The sequence below is a fragment of the Neovison vison genome, chromosome 2 (genome assembly GCF_020171115.1).
Source record: "Neovison vison isolate M4711 chromosome 2, ASM_NN_V1, whole genome shotgun sequence".
Classification (NCBI taxonomy): domain Eukaryota; kingdom Metazoa; phylum Chordata; class Mammalia; order Carnivora; family Mustelidae; genus Neogale; species Neogale vison.
In genome coordinates this window covers 53723390-53735588 of record NC_058092.1, presented here as the reverse complement: position 1 = coordinate 53735588, position 12199 = coordinate 53723390, and the positions used below count along the sequence as shown (strand labels likewise).

The 12199-nt window shown below is 42.9% G+C and overlaps 1 protein-coding gene across 1 annotated transcript in view; it reads left to right on the top strand.

Moving 5' to 3' along the window:
* Window positions 1-422: 422 nt before the first annotated feature.
* Window positions 423-12199, top strand: part of JAK1 (Janus kinase 1) — a 125393-nt gene continuing 113616 nt past the window's right edge. The window contains exon 1 of the mRNA XM_044238377.1: window positions 423-582. The gene's annotated coding sequence lies outside the window, so the exon portion shown is untranslated. The remainder of the gene's footprint in view (window positions 583-12199) is intronic.

Sequence of the window (12199 nt, the reverse complement as noted above, 5' to 3'; positions counted from 1 at the left end):
TGCAGGAACATGTGGTGGAGGGCACCCCAAACTTAGGAGGGATATACCTGTAGCCAAAACTTGACAGTTTTACTGTCTGCCTTGGCATAACTCTCGTTCCTAGACTGGTGTCTCCAGAAGGCGCGGTTAAGCAGCGAATGAAGGATGGGGGCATGAGCGAAACCAGATAGGGACCGGACTGGAAGACAGAAGGCGCAGGGACCAGTTCCGCCGCAGAGCCTACGCCTACCTTGCGGCCTCCGCCCACTCTTTCCTGGGCTATAGCTCTTGACATCACGAGGAGGCGGAGCCGGCTTCGGCCTAGGAGGAGGAGGCAGCGGCGGGGCGGGGCGGAGCAGAGGCAGCGGCGGGGCGGGGCGGGAACGTCGCGGAGCGCAGGCCGCGGCGGCGGCGGAGTAGCTAGTAGCCGCGGAGAGCGCGGGCCTGCGCCGCAGCCCTGGTGGCGGCTCCCGCGCCCCCTCCTCAGCCCCCTGGCGCACGCTCGCCGGGGCCCTGCGGGGCTGGCTGCTGAGCGAGTCGGCAGTGGGACCTGCGCCGTGACCGGAGCACTCCCCTACCCCAGCCTAGGCGCACACGGAAGTGGTGAGTATCGCGGAGGGGAGGTGGAGAACCCTGTGGCGGCTGCGGACGGCTGGGCGAGGGGCGCAGAGCCGGCGCTGGTGGGCGATGCGGCCGCCGCTCTTTGCCCTCGGCGAGCCGCGCACCCCCGGCCACTCAGCAAGCGCGGCGCTGGACCGGGGGCCTGGGCGGGCTGGGGGCGTGTGGGTGCGGGCGGGGAGCGGGGGATTTCCAGCCGAGCTGAGCCGGCCGGTGGCTGGGAGGTTGGGGGGCGGGGGCCCCAGGCCGGGAAGCGGGGGGGGGGGGAGGTTAAGGCTCGCCGCCCCCTCCCCCAGAGCACACACCAAGTTTTCATAAACAAGCCTGGAACGCGCTGACATCCTGTTTATACCACCCTGAGATACAGGCGCGGGCTTGAGGTCTGACGTCCCTCGCCCTTGCACCGAGAACTTGACCGCCAGCTCTCTGGCAGAACTGTCGTGGGGGGTGGGTGGGGGGCGAGAGGAGGTTTTCCGGCCTCCGTACGGGGGCCGAGGGTCGTCGTCGTTTTCCTCCTTTGCCACCCCAGCGAGGGAAAGTTTCTGGGCTTTGGGGCCATGTTTGGGGCTAGAAGAGGGTCCTCTGTGGAATCAGGAAACGCCCCCTCTCCTTTTACGTTCTTTTGGGACCCTGGCCCTAGGCAGCCAGCGAGACGGGCGAAAGACGACGCATCCTGGGCGAAGAGGGCCAGGGAAGAGGAACAGTGAGAGCGAGCCCCCGGGGAAGTGCGAATTCTACTGTAGTGGGACTGATTAATTGAAACCGGGGCTGGTCTCTGGCCTTCTGTCTTACTCCTCACCCATTCCACGCGCGGTCGCCAAGCTTTAAAGGGAGAAGTCGCTTTAGCGGGGCTAATAAACACCCCTCTCAAGTCACACCCCAAGGTTCCAGGGATGTGGGCTCCTTGGATGTCTCTTTACCAAGGAACTTTTTTAGGGAGACTAGATAAAAGGTGTGATTATTGCAGGTGTTCGCATTTTTCAAAAAAACTGTATTTTCTGTGAATTCTTGTGTGTCCGTTGGGAAGAGGACCCTGCCACTTTTTCTAATATGTAGCTGTGAGCGGTCTCTCTTCTGCCCCCGTTGAATATATGCTATTAACTTTTTTTTTTTTCCTTTTTTCTTTTTACGAGCCATAGGTTTTTCTCTCATGGCAGTAGTTCACAGCGGTGTATAATTGTCATTGCTTTCAGGAGAAACGCATTAAAAACCTTGTATAGTTAAGTGATGAGTAGAATGCAGACAATTAGATGTGATCATGGAGTCTTTGTTGGCAAATTTTTTTTTTTTAAAGATTTATTTATTTATTTGACAGAGAGACATCACAAGTAGGCAGAGAGGCAGGCAGAGAGAGAGGAGGAAGCAGGCTCCCTGCTGAGCAGAGAGCCAGATGCGGGACTCTATCCCAGGACCCTGAGATCATGACCTGAGCCAAAGGCAGCGGCTTAACCCACTGAGCCACCCAGGCGTCCCTGTTGGCCAATTTTTAAGAAAAGGATTCAAATCATGGGCATATACACAGTGCAAATTTTTTTTTTAAGATTAGCATTTTACATTGATTAAATGTTTTTTCCTCTCTTTCCAAAACCCCATTTTGTGCTGTTTCTCGCTTTTGTTTTTGGTGACTCTGGTATTTTTTTAAGACCAGGGAGTCCTTACTGAAGGATCAGTGTGTTCTTTTGTACTTTGTGGTGAAGGTTAATGGAGACCATAAGGGTACTAGACATTTGGGGTACAGCATACTGTGTATTATGGAGAAAAATGTCTATGTATATAGGTCCAGGTCATGTTTAAAGACATAAGTAATCATACTGAGCGATTGTGGACACTTATGAATAGGAATAATCACAACCTCTTCTTAATTCTATATATCATATTAACTAAGCTCTTTCACTGTATCTTAATTTCTCTAAATAGCTGCAAAAATTATTTTTAAATCTGAGGATTGCAGTGTGAGATGACACACTCCACACTGATTCCCAGTTCCACTATATACTAATTACAACCATTGGGAAATGATAGAGGGTAAATAAATTATACATGTATAGATAAAAATAATTCCAACATTTTCCAAAATATAATTTATATAACTACATTTCAGTTTGCTCTAATTTAAGCAGTCTTGTATCAGTTTGGTTAATGCTATACTTTGATTGTCTTTCTAGTCTTTTGATATCCACCCTTTACAGATTAAGGTATTAAGGTGAATTAGGCTGCAGAATTTTTGCAACTCAGGCATTTGTTTAAAAGCTGTAAAAATAAAGAATCTCGAGGGTGGAGTTGCTTTTGCAGGAACAGAGACTCGGATTAAATGGCATCAAGAAACTTAAACTGAATGCTTTTAAGTCAAGATTGTTAGGTCTGCCAGTTTAGATTCTGGGTTCACAAACACTAGTGGTTTCAACTGCAGGCCACAAATTGTAGTGATGTTTCAAAGTTATCATTCAGTTTCTTCTGAATAGCTTTAGGTCATGCATATATTAGGACAGAAACCCAGCTGAAGCAAGTATTGAGAACGTGTAGGTTTATATTCACTTTTATAGGAGGAACCCTGATCTATAACTGAGTTAATAAGGTTTATTAGAAAAGGTCAAGATCTGTGTTTTTTAACTCCTCTGATAAGTGTTTTTTTTCCCTACATACACACATATTTAATATATTTTCCTTATGTATTTCCTTAATGTATTCTAATGAGATAATATGCCTTTAGAAAATATATCCTCTGAGATGTGAATATTTGTACAAGGAAATTTTTCTTGTTCATTTCCACATTTTAAAAATTGTTTCAAGTGAATGGGGAATTGGTCAATTGACTCAATGTCCCTGAACAAGCAACATCTGATGCTTTGTGATTTCTTGTGTCTCAGTGGTATATGGAGCCTTGTCATAGAATAGAGATGCCAAAAAGAACCTCTTGGAGGGCGCCTGGGTGGCTCAGTGGGTTAAACTGCTGCCTTTGGCTCGGGTTATGATCTCAGGGTCCTGGGATCGAGTCCCGCATCGGGCTCTCTGCTCAGCAGGGAGCCTGCTTCCTCCTCTCTCTCTGCCTGCCTCTCCATCTACTTGTGATCTCTCTCTGTCAAATAAATAAATAAAATCTTAAAAAAAAAAAAAAAGAACCTCTTGGATTCTTTTAGACCATTTCTCAACTGGGTATGATTTTGTGCTCAAAGAGATATTTGCAGTTTCTGGAGACATTTTTGGTTATTTTAACTTAGGGGGTGGGGTGGGGTGGGGTGGGAGGAGGCAGTGTTACTGGCATCCAGTAGGTAGAGGCCAAGGATATTGCTAAACATCCTAGGATGCATGGGGCAGCCCCATACAACAAAGAATAACCTGGCTCAAAAGTCAGTGGCACTGGGGTTGAAAAACTCTGTTTTGGAATGCCAGGTGGTGAACAAGAAGATATGGGGATCTGTCATAGCAAATAGCTTCCCTTCACTTCCCAGTTTTCCTCATCTGTAGAATGGAAATCAGAGTATTCACCATTTCAGAAAGTTGTTGGGGAAAATCAGGTAAATAACACATAATAAATGACGTGCCACACAAATTATAATTGTTATGGAAACCTATTTTAAATAAATTGTTAGGTATGCCAGTAGTTGACTAGTAAAGAGGTCAAGGTTATTGAGTGAAAAGATTGGATGGTTTGGTATTACTGATTTCTTTGTTATTAATTTTTTTTGGGCTAAAGGATTTAATATAGTTTTCTTATTAGAACATGAACTTTTCAGCTCTGCAGGTTTTTTGAACGTAAGAATTGTTTCCTTAGCATAACAGGAGGGAACACTCCTAGAAAATCAGGAAATTGAGGAAAGTAAAGGAGAAAAGTCACCGATGGTTTACTCCCTTTCCCATTTAAAGACAATCAAATCTTACCAATTTTCTTTTCTGTAAGAGTCCTTAAAATTGGAAGAAGAACTAATGATGGAAAAAGGAACAACAGCTGGTGACCAGAGAAGTACTATCAGTTTCTATGCCCTTCGTTTTCTCTTTTTTTTTTTCATAATTACCATGGACAGGTAAATTACATTATGGGAGACAGAGAAATTTGTTCATTGTTTTTGTACTCTGTGGGCTAACCTCCAAGCCGTGTTCTCATTCGGCATGTTGTTTCCTCTCTGCTTCTTGCTCTCCCCTGTACTCGGCTAGGTGTGCCACTGTTGCTTCCTGTCTTGAAAACCCGATGGTAACATGGAGTTTTAAACAGCTGCCATGTTGAAGTGACCGGGTTTCAGGGGCAGGAAACTACCTCCTGTGAGTATTCTTCCTTCTGAAGTGCACCAGTTTTTTTGGCAACAAGAAAGCATAAAACATTAAGTTCGTTTCCATGATATTTACTTCTGAGGTTTTATGATCTGTGATTCTAAGCAGCTGGCAGTGGGCTCAAATTTTTCCTTGGTGCTCTGTGAATAAATTGCCCAGTCCCTAGGCAAGACCTGCTTTAGAAGAAAAATGAAAATTTCTTTAAGTCTACTCTAGCCAAAAGACAGAGCTGGTCTTTGTTAGGATATTTTTAATCTGTGGTAACCCAGTTTACTTTACAGTAATATTCACTCAACACTTTGTTCATTCTTCTGTTCATTCCGTAAATACTTGTTGAGCCCCTGCTATGAATCTCAGGGTGTGAATAAACTGAACAAAACACTTAAAAATCCTTGTCTTTGTAGAGTTTACAGTCTAGTGGAAGAGCCTTGAAGCTGTTCATTCAGGGTTTCTCAGTTGTAGATTTTACACATACAAAAAAGTAAGTCCTACTTTGGGAATGCAGAATGTTTCTTAGGAACCTTCATGGCACTCCTTTAAAGTCTCAGGACTAAGAACTGGCTTCCTACCTTTCCTCCGTTTTTTAATGTTACAGATTAATTAGCTCTGTATAAGCAAACATTTCTGCAGTACCTACTAATTTCTGGTAGATGAATAAGACAGTGTGTATGGAAATAAGCCTGTTGTATATAACTGTCACACAATGGGGGCGATGCTGTAATAGAGGTTGGAATTAAGAGTGCTTGGACGCCTGAGGAAAGCTAAACCTAGCTTGAAGCCCTGGCCACTGCTTTTTTGAAGAGGTTTCACTAGAGTTGGGCCTTGAGGAGTGAATAGGAGTTCTCTCGTCTAGGGATGGGAAGGGAATCTAGGCAGAGATGGAACATGCAAAGGCGGCCAGGTATGTGGTGTGGGTGACAAACCTGGAGGCAGCCACTGTGATTAGAGCAGAATAGGGGGAGGCAGCAGAAGGAGGTGAGGCTGGACATGTAGGATGGGGCCAGATTGTGAATGAAGACTGAGGCTGTCCTCAAGTCTTTGAGCAGTGTGAGGTCACACTGTATTGAGTGAATGGGGAGCCATTCCTAATTCTTGAGCTTAAGCATATAACATCATTAGCAAATGAAACAACTGTGAAACACTGAAAGGATCAGCTTCAATCCACCGATATCTTTTCCTCCCTGTCACAGAAAATATTTCTTACTTATCCACCCCTTATCAACTATCCAGAAGACTGCTAGGAGGCAGGAAATGTTTCAAGCCACAAGAGACGTCGTGGAATCCATATGTGCTTTCCCGATAGTAGAGAAAAACCTACTTTGATTTGCTTGTAATCTATAAAGAGTTTCTTGACAGCACATTTAACTGGTGTTCAAGTCAGTGGGAGATTAACTACAAATGTAAGAGACAGGAGTTACTAAGAGGATGACTCCAAGAAGATACATTCTCTGAGACAGGCAGTGTTAATTTTTATCTTGGAAGTGAGTGAGAAGCAGAATGAAAAGCAGAACCATAACTCAAAAAGTGAAACAGTCTGGGCGATGCCATTTAGTGGAGGGGCAAATGCCATTGTAAATACCCTAGTCGCTATCACAACACAGGATGGTAATTGGTGTTGCTAATGATGACCAAGCCATTAAGAAGAGGCTGGGTTGTGGAGCATACACTGCAAAGGGCAGGTTAGATTGGTCTCTAGCAGAAAAGGGCAACTCTAGTGGTTGGGCTTTTGGGAGGTGCGCAAGTGGTGGGCTGGGGTGGAGTAAGAAGCTGCTGTCACGATTGCAATAGGACAAGCTCAAAGAAGAGGTTTTCTTCAGAACGAGAAGCCAGTGAAGAATCTTTGCTCACAAGAGGTGCTTTAACTCTTCAGGGAAAGAGTTACTTAGGAATAACTTGAACCCAGCCGGGAAAGGCTAAATCAGTCTCAGCTTACTACACCTCGAGATGTAAAACGGAGTTACTGTGTTTTCGCCTTGTTTTTTGTAATCTGTGTTTTTGGTGGCTCAGGAGCCAGTCTGCTTGTTTTGATCCTAGCAGTGATAATGTGGGCAACTTAAGCTTGTTTCCTTATCAATAAAATGAAAGTAAAGAGGGTTTCTACCTGTAAGATTGTTTTGAGGATTGAATGACTACACCTGAAGATTTTGGAATGGTGCCAGGCACATGGCGTAAGCTAAACATGTGTTAGCTTTATTTTTTAATTTTTATTTGTTTTTTACTAATATACTTCGGACTGAAAACAAAGAGCTCAGATTGTATTCAGGATGCTTTAAGATGGTAGAGAAGGGGGGCCTATTAAATACAAAACAGTAGCTGAAACATTCTGTATTAAGAAAGACTTCAGTTAAAAATGGTTAAATCAAAAAAGTTTAGGCACTTAAAGTAGGCAGTTTCTCAAATCTAGAGTTTATTATGTAGACAGCACCAAAGGTGATACATTAGGTTCTGCTGTATTTTTAAGGAAAAATGAGAAACAAAGGTGCCTTTAGTTTAACTTAAAAGGTCATGCAAGGTATATAATTCAGTAGGAATGTATTAGACTTTCTGGGAAAGTCAATATAAAGGTTCTGTTTTGCTCTCACTGATTGAGTTTACTTAGGAAGTGGCAGAAACACAGGCATACCCATTTTAAAATGGTGTCTTCAGAGTTGTGTGACACTAAAAATCTTGTAAGTCAGATGATGTGTTGGGGAGTTTTGCTGTTTAAGCAATTAGAAGAGTTTGAAGGAACTCTGAAATATATATTCAGTTTCTCCTGAATGTTGTTTTATCAGTTTCTATTTCCATATATGTGCTTTCCAAAAGCAAAGTTTACCCAAAATATAAATGGTACAAGAAGTTGGCCCTTCCTCCTAATCATATTTTAAATAAGCATTTAGTTCCTTCTCAGTGTTGCATTTGTATTCTCAAGAACAGTTGCCACATAGTTGGGAGTAGAGCTTGATCTTTTCATTCCATGTTCTTGGATGGCAAAGAAATTAGCTGTATTTTCCCATTTGAGAAGGATAAAGACAGTAAAACTCCCTACTTTGTATTTGTGGAAGAGAAGTCTGGCTCAAATGATGAATAGGTAGAGCTGTAGGTATTTAAAAAATAAATTTAGGTTTATCATTTTCAGGTGTATTGGGTAATTCCGACAAGTTTGAATGTAGATATGAGGTAGAAATAGTTAAGAACAATTTGTAATTAATGCAACTCTTGTTTTTAATAGTGATTTAAAGGGCCTCCAGCTATTAGAACTGACAATAGTTCATTCAATTAAGCACAATTATGTCTGCAGACTTATTTGCACTGTTAATTTGCTCAAGCTGTAGCAAGGCTGTACTTTATAGCATTTTTTTTTTCAATTAGTAGAATTTAAAATCTTTTATTTATGGTGAGAGAAAAAGCAAAGTAAAAAAATAAGGAGAAAACAATCTGTCAAATGTATGTTTTCCCAGTAAAAAATTCTGTTATTAAACAAGATCTCACATAGGGAGGCAGACAGATGTGATTTATATAATAAAGAGATGCAGTGGATCTTTTACTGTATACCTGCAAACTCATTTTAGGGCTGATTCACAAAACAGACTTAAAAGAAGTTAGATGCATAATGCCTAAATTTAATATTCTGGCTGTTTCTTTGTTTATTGTTTTTTGTTTTTTTTTTTTTCAGTTAAAGCCATTCTGTAAAACTAGGTAGGTCTCCTAATAACCATATATTAGTTTTCTAATTGGAAAAATCATATGATATATGGTGGTATCTCCAAAGAATCCCATCATTTTACTTGGTTAGAATGACCATTCAGTCAAGTTGGTTAGAAGTGGGAGGGGGAGGTCAGAGAAAGCCAATTGGCTGGAATATAAGTTGTAAGCCCACTTGATGTATGTGGATTTAGGAAGTTGGCCACTAGAGATGCACAAACTAGCTGAGATTAAAAATGCTTTTAGGTTTTCATGTTTATTCTTTTATTTAATAATTACCTGTAAATCATGTATTATGTGAGGGGAAGACCTGATTCCGGCCCTCAGGAAGCTTCCTTGCTAGTGGAAAACACAATAATTCAACAATTATACAGCTATTTGTTATAATTATGCTAAGTACCAGGAGAGATGTCTTAGTTTTCTATAGAGGTTGGAGGCAGTACAAAGTAGGGGGGTGTCTCTGTGGTATATATTTTTTGAAAGAATGAAATCTGAAGGGTAAAAGAGTTAGCCAGGCTAAGAGGAAGGGGAGGTTTTTTTTTTTTTCCCCCAAAGGAAACAGCATGTGCAAAGGACCTGGGGTGGAACCAACACTGCAGCTGGAACAGAGGATAAAGATTCAGGCTGCTGAGGCAGACAGGAACCTGATTAGGCAGGGCCTTGTGAGCCATATTATTTTGGGCCTTATAAAAGGGGAAATTGAAGGATTTAAAACAGGGCAGTGACATGATGGGACTTAAGTTATTGTATTAAAAAAAAAAAAAAGGGTCCCCTCCTCACTTGCTGCTCCTCTTGGAGCCCCTCTCTCCTCTCTCTGCCCACTCTCTGCCTAAAGCCTTGAAAGCCTTCACTTTCTCCCACTCTCTCATTCTTTAATTCTTTGCAACCTGCCACCTCCACACTCTTGAGCCTTCTTTGAGGTCACTGGTGACCTTCTTGCTGTCACACTTTGACCCTTTTTTTTTTTTCTGCTCTTGTTATCTAAGACATATGATGCTGTTAAACACCCTCTTCCTGAAAGATACCCCACAGTCGCACTGCTGTCTGGCTTCTGAAACATAGTACCTGTCTCCTTCCTTTCTGTGTCTTTGCTCTCTTCTCTGCCTCTCATCTCTCCCTTTCCCCTAGTGAAGACTTTTCCCCAAGCTGCTATGAATGGCAAGAGTCATTTTGTTCCTAAAACTGCAGATGACTTGCTTTCTTTGAACTCCAGTTGTGGAGCAGCTTCAGGCATGATTCAAAGCACTGGGGATGCTTTAGAAAACAAAAGGCAAGGCCTTTCCTTAAAGAGCCAGCCTTCTAAGATGTCAGACCTGTCCATAAATAAGATAATTTCTGGTGGTGATAAGTACAATAAAGAAAATAAGGTAATGGGTAGAGAATGCAGAAGTGGATGGGAGAGGGGCTTCCTCCCGAACAGTGACATGGGAATTCAGGCCTGAATAGTGAGTAGGAGCCAGGCCATGTGGTGATCTAGAAGGAGAGTGTACAAGGCAGGGAGAGTGGCAGATGCCCAAGCCCCATGGAGGGTGGTCTTTCCATTTCGTGCTGGGCCCCCTTAACTGACTTTCTTATTGACACCTCCGATTTAACTGCTTCAAAATTGGTATCTCTCTTTCTGACCCCCCATATCAATGGCAGATTTCTCTGTTCCTCTTTTTTTTTTTTAAATAATTTTTTTTTTAAGATTTTATTTATTTATTTGACAGAAATCACAAGTAGACGGAGAGGCAGGCAGAGAGACAGAGAGAGGGAAGCAGGCTTCCTGCTGAGCAGAGAGCCCGATGCGGGACTCGATCCCAGGACCCTGAGATCATGACCTGAGCTGAAGGCAGCGGTCTAACCCACTGAGCCACCCAGGCACCCCCTCTGTTCCTCTTAATACCATCTCTCTTCATCACCCTCAAAACCTCTTAGATCAGCAGTCAGAGAACTTTTTCCGCGAAGGGAAAGACAGTAAATATTTCAGCATTGAGGGCCAGGCCGCCTCTGTCACAACTATATAATTCTTTTGGAGAACTAAAGCAAATGTAGACAATATATAAACCAATGAGTGTGGCTGTGTTCTGATTTTATGTATGGACCCTGAAATTTGAATTTTCGCATGTCACAAAATATTATTTTTGCCTCAACTACTTAAAAATATAAAAATTTGTACAGCTAAGAAGCTGTACAAGTGATATAGGGACAGGAGGACAAGTGAAAATAGGAGACAGAGTTTGCTGACCCTGCCTTAGACTCATCTTGACTCCTCCCCTTCCCTGCTCCCCACCCACAGACTACAGTCTGCCCAGAGCTCTCAGTGCTCCCTCCCAGTATTTACACCTTTGCCTGCTCACCAGTCCCTGCCTCTGACCCAGCTTTCTTTTACCAGAATGATCCCAGCCATCTCTAACATAGTCTCCCTGCCTCCAGCCCTTTCCCTCCAGTCTGTCCTCCACACAGACATTGAATAGTCTTGCAACTGGATTCAGGTCATAGAATTGTCCTGACCGTAAGCCTTCGTCAGTCCCAACTGCATACAGAAAATTGTCTAAACTCCACCTTAGCGTGGCATTCAGGGCTCCTCAGGGTAAGACCTCAACTTTTCAGTTGCTTCTCCCTGAACATTTAGAGTTCAGTACTTTCTTATGAAATATTTTTGACCATGTAAATCAAACTTGGTTTACTGTTGCTTTTTATTACCTGGTTATTAGATAACATGTCCTGTGTTTACAGTGTTTGGATCTGAGTATACCAGATGTGTTGTGAAAAGCAGCCTGGACTTGGAACCAGGAAGAACTGGGTCTAAGGCTGTCCTCTGCCACTTGCTGGCTTTGCGACTTTGGGCTCATAATTGGTCAGTTTTTCTCAGCTGTAAGGTGGATTTAATGGTGCCTATCACAAAGGTGTTTTGTGAGGGTTAAATGAGGTAGAATGTAGGGAATAGCTTCAGACAGTGCCTGGGATTCAGCAGCATTCAATAAATGTTACCCACTCCTACCTCAGATACTGAAAATTGAGAGGGAATCTGTAAATGATTACATAATGTTTAGATGTTTATAAGTGGGAACTTTATTGATATTACTCAAGTTATGCACTTCTGATGCAGGAAACCCCCGTATGCAAATGGCTGGCTTCCTATTAAAAAGCACCAGTATAACATAGTGGCTCAGACTTCCAAATCTGGAACCAGAGTCTGTGGGTTTGAATTCTGCTTTATTATACTAGCTGAGTGATCCCGGGCAAGTTATTCTATCTCTTTGTGTTGTGGTTTCCTCCTCTGTAAGATGAGGATAATAGTGGCACTACTTTTTAGGTTGTGAGGATTGCACAAGCACGCATGCGCGTGCATATATGTGTACGTGCGCCGGCACCCCGGCAGGGCTTGTCACTACTGTTATTTATGATCCCTCCTGTCTTCGCCTCATTGTGTAGACAGCCCATAAGTCCCTGGAAATTCCTAGGAATTCCATCTCAAATCTCTTACCAGGAGGATCCTAATACATCCTATACATTACAAATCTGTCTTTTCCCTCTAACTTCCATCCCTTTTCAGTGACTTCATTTTAATTCAGGCTGTCCTTTTCTCATATACACTCTGCAGTCTTCTTCCTTGTATGTTTCTTATCTAGACACTTAAAAAATCTGGTTTTGTTTTATGTGGAAGCTA